Genomic DNA, 4,311 nt, shown 5'->3' on the forward strand with positions numbered 1-4,311 from the left:
GTGACGCGCTCTCCCCTGGGAGAGCAGGTCGCAAATTTCACACGGAGAAATTTATCTTTTGACAAAGAAATAAATATTCCAATACAATACAATACAATACAATACAATACAATACAATACAATACAATACTCAATGCCTCTGTAGGTCTACTAACCAACCTGTTCATCCTCATCTTCACTGGAGCCTTATAGTGCAGTGGTAATCGTTGTAGCCTTGTAACACTGATGCAGACATGTACCTATCCATCAGGTCAGTTTGCGAAACAACATACACAACCTTCGTTCACTTCACAATGTATCTGCAACACGGTAAAAAATATGAAACAAAACAAACCACAACAAAGATATCAGTACATGGTAATTTAAAAGAAAATAAGTACGTTACCACTGATGTCCTTTAACCCTTTGAATGTTGTATTGTATTGTATAAACGACATACACAACCTTCGTTCAGTTCACAATGTATCTGTTTTTAGACTGTAACACAGTAAAAAACAAAAACAAACCAAGAAAAAACAAAACATAACAAACAACAACAATAACAAAAAAACAACAACAAAAAAACAACAACAAAAAAACTCACAACAAACAAACAACCCCCCCCCAAAAAAAACAAAAAAACAAAACAAAAAAAACAACAACAAAAAACACCACCAACAACAAAAAAACAAAAACAAAACAAATCAAGAAACCCCCCCCAAAACCAAAGATATCAGTACATGGTAATTTCAAAGAAAATAAGTACGTTACCAATGATGTCCTTGAACCCTTTGAATGTTGTATTGAATCGCATTCTATTGTATTGTATTTTTCTTTTTCATCACAACAGATTTCTCTGTGTGAAATTCGGGCTGCTCTCCCCAGGGAGAGCGTGTCGCTACACTGAGAGCGCCACCATTTTTTTTTCTTTTTCCTGCGTGCAGTTTTATTTGTTTTTCCTATCAAAGTGGATTTTTCTACAGAATTTTGCCAGGTACAACCCTTTTGTTGCCGTGGGTTATTTTACGTACGCTAAATGCATGCTGCACACTGGACCTCGGTTTATCGTCTCATCCGAATGACTAGCGTCTAGACCACCACTCAAGGTCTAGTGGAGAGGGAGAAAATATTAGCGACTGTACCGTGATTCGAACCAGTGCGCTCAGATTCTCTCGCTTCCTAGGCGGACGCGTTACCTCTAGGCCAACACTCCACTAGTTGCCAAAGAGTGTTCTCGTCAGTAAAGGGCTGTCACCTCACTGCCACAAGTCAAGAGTTTACAGGTCAGGACGTCGATCATGCTGTCACTACCGTTAATGTACTTTTAGATGCTGTACTTTGATTTTGCTGAACAAACATATAATGCAGTTCCAAGAGGAGGAAGTCCGGATAAAGAATGGTGATCGACGTCCTGACCTGTAAACTCTTGACTTGTGGCAGTGAGGTGACAGCCCTTTACTGACGAGAACACTCTTTGGCAACTAGTGGAGTGTTGGCTTAGAGGTAACGCGTCCGCCTAGGAAGCGAGAGAATCTGAGCGCACTGGTTCGAATCACGCTCTCTCTCTCTCTCTCTCTCTCTCTCTCTCTCTCTCTCTGTGTGTGTGTGTGTGTGTGTGTGTGTGTGTGTGTGTGTGTGTGTGTGTGTGTGTGTGAAGACAAAAATAACACGTGAAACCAGATGTATACAGGTCGGTGACCTTACATTAAAAGTTCTGAGTTTTGAACTTCTTTGTTCATCATGCTGCAAGATCATGGACTGCAAACTATAGGCCTGTGGCAGTCTGCTTTCCAGTTTGCTTTTTTTTCCCGTTCTTTTTCACTTTTCCTTTATTCTCTTCGCTTCTTTCTTCCCAGGTTTTCCATAATAGGTCGTGTGTGTTGTTGTTGTTGTTGTTGTTGTGGTGGTGGTGGTGGTGGTGGTGGTGGTGGTGGTGGTGTGTGTGTGTGTGTGTGTGAGTTGTGGTGGTGTGGTGTGGTGTGTGATGTGGTGTGGTGTGATGTGATGTGAAATTACAAATAACTTCATTCATTCATTCATTCATTCATTCATTTGTTTTCATTTGAGCATTTGGAAATTAATTATTTCAGTTTTTGGTTTTGTCTGTCTGCCTTTTTTCTTTACTCACTCCTTTTATGTATATTTGGTCACTTATACATCGTCTTATTTTGTGCTCTTCATTCATTCATTCATTCATTCGTTCGTTTGTTTCTTCGTTCATTTGTTCCCTCGTACGTTCGTTTGTTCGTTCTTCACATATTAAAAAAAAAAATCTTTTCAGTCTTCTATTTTATTTCCTCATTGCTTTCTTTCTTTTCTTTTTTCCCTCTCCTTTGATTTCGTTTTGTTTTTGTCACCATTTTTCCCCGTGAGAGAACAAACCGAACACCGCAAACAGTAATCCTTCATCAAGTGAGAGTCATTCAGTTTGAACAACAGTTTTTATCCAGTCACAATAAAAAACAACAACAAAAAAACACACACACAAACAAACAAAAACACCAACCTCCACCACCACCACCAACAACATGAACAAAACAGGACTATTTGTGTCTACCCCTGTCTGTCTGTCTCTGTATGTAGGTCTCTATTTGTCCGTCTGTCTGTCTGACCGTCTGCCTGTCTGTCTGTTTGTCCGGCTCTCTCTCTCTTTGTGTGTGTGTGTGTGTGTGCGTGCGTGCGTGTGTGTGATATCAGTCCACATCAATTAACGGACAGTCACAGGATTAACACGCGCACAGCCCTGCCCCAGAGTCAAGCACGAGAGATTAAAGACGGAAAGAAAGACGGCCCGTCAGTGACGGATATCCATCTGAGGTCAAGATTCTCTCGGCCAGTCTTTTGGGACGGTCTTGATTCCCTGACTGCCGCGGAGTCGGATAGTAAGGTAGAAAGGTTCGTACTGAGTGACTTGTGTGATTATGACTGATGTGTGTGTGTGTGTGTGTGTTTCGGGGTGGGAGTTGGAGTGTGTGTGTGTGAGAGAGAGAGCTTGGTTTGTCTGTGTGTGTGCATGTGTGTGTTTGTGGAAATGGTTTTTTTTCCCTCCTTTCCGCTGTTTTCTGTAATAATTATAACCTGTGTTGCAATCTTAGAACACACACACAAGCCTGTAGTCAGCCTCCTGCCTTCTCGCACACCCTACCTAAGCCAGTTTTTCTGCCCCCCACCTCATCTTATACCGCAGTCCTTATCCTATCCCCGAATTCCCCCATTGTGCCCTTACCCCCAATACCCGCTCATTCTACTTACCCCAGCCATTATACCCTCATCCTACCCTTCTGTAAGCCTCTATTTTGTTGCCCCACCCCATAAACAGACAATACAATAAGGATGACAGACAACACATTTTCCTCCAGACAAAAGACTAGAATTGGTGCCTGTGATCCCCGCAGAAATCGTCCTAACTCACAGCTAAATTTTGAAAGATGTACCAGTGCAATGCCACCTCAATCAAACTTTCAACATGATAAAGTTAGCTATCAATTTTTGCATATTTCATTATGTCAGCATTTTTGTCATTTTTCAGCCATTACTGATTTATCATTATTTTATACTCCTATATTCATTCAATACAGTATTTTTGTATGAATAAGTATTTTGTAATTACAAAATTTGTCTTAGTCGTTAAAAAGAACTACACAAAAATGATAATTTTCCTAACAAATTACTGCCCTTCGCTTATCACAAGCAGGGTTCAGTTTCAACAATCAGCTGACTCACATCTGTCCCTCTCCATCCCACACTCTTTCAGTCTCTCTCTGTTTATCGGAGTTAATGCTGAAAGAATTCTTCATCAGTTTCAGAATGCAGTCTGTTTAATTTGAAGGCCAGCAACCTACTGATTGCTTATATACTCTTCTGTCTGTCTGTCCATCTACTCCATCCTCAAAATCAGAATGTGATGTGTTTAGTCTTAAGGCCATTTTCCTATCATCAAAAAAATAAATGAATCAAATAATCAGTGACTTAAAAACCACATCACACACACACACACACACACACACACACACACACACACACACACACACACGCACACACACACCCACCCACACACACACCCACCCACCCACCACACACACACGACACACACACACACACACACACACACACACACACAACACACACACCCACACACACACACACACACACACACACACACACACACACACACACACACACACACACACACAACACACACACACACACACACACACACACACACACACACACACAAACACAGGCACACACACAACAACAACAACAACAACAACAACACACACACACACACACACCACAAATTTTGTGGACAGAAAACGAGACAAACAGGAC

This window comes from Babylonia areolata, chromosome 6 (assembly GCF_041734735.1).
Source record: "Babylonia areolata isolate BAREFJ2019XMU chromosome 6, ASM4173473v1, whole genome shotgun sequence".
NCBI classification, from domain to species: Eukaryota; Metazoa; Mollusca; class Gastropoda; order Neogastropoda; family Buccinidae; genus Babylonia; species Babylonia areolata.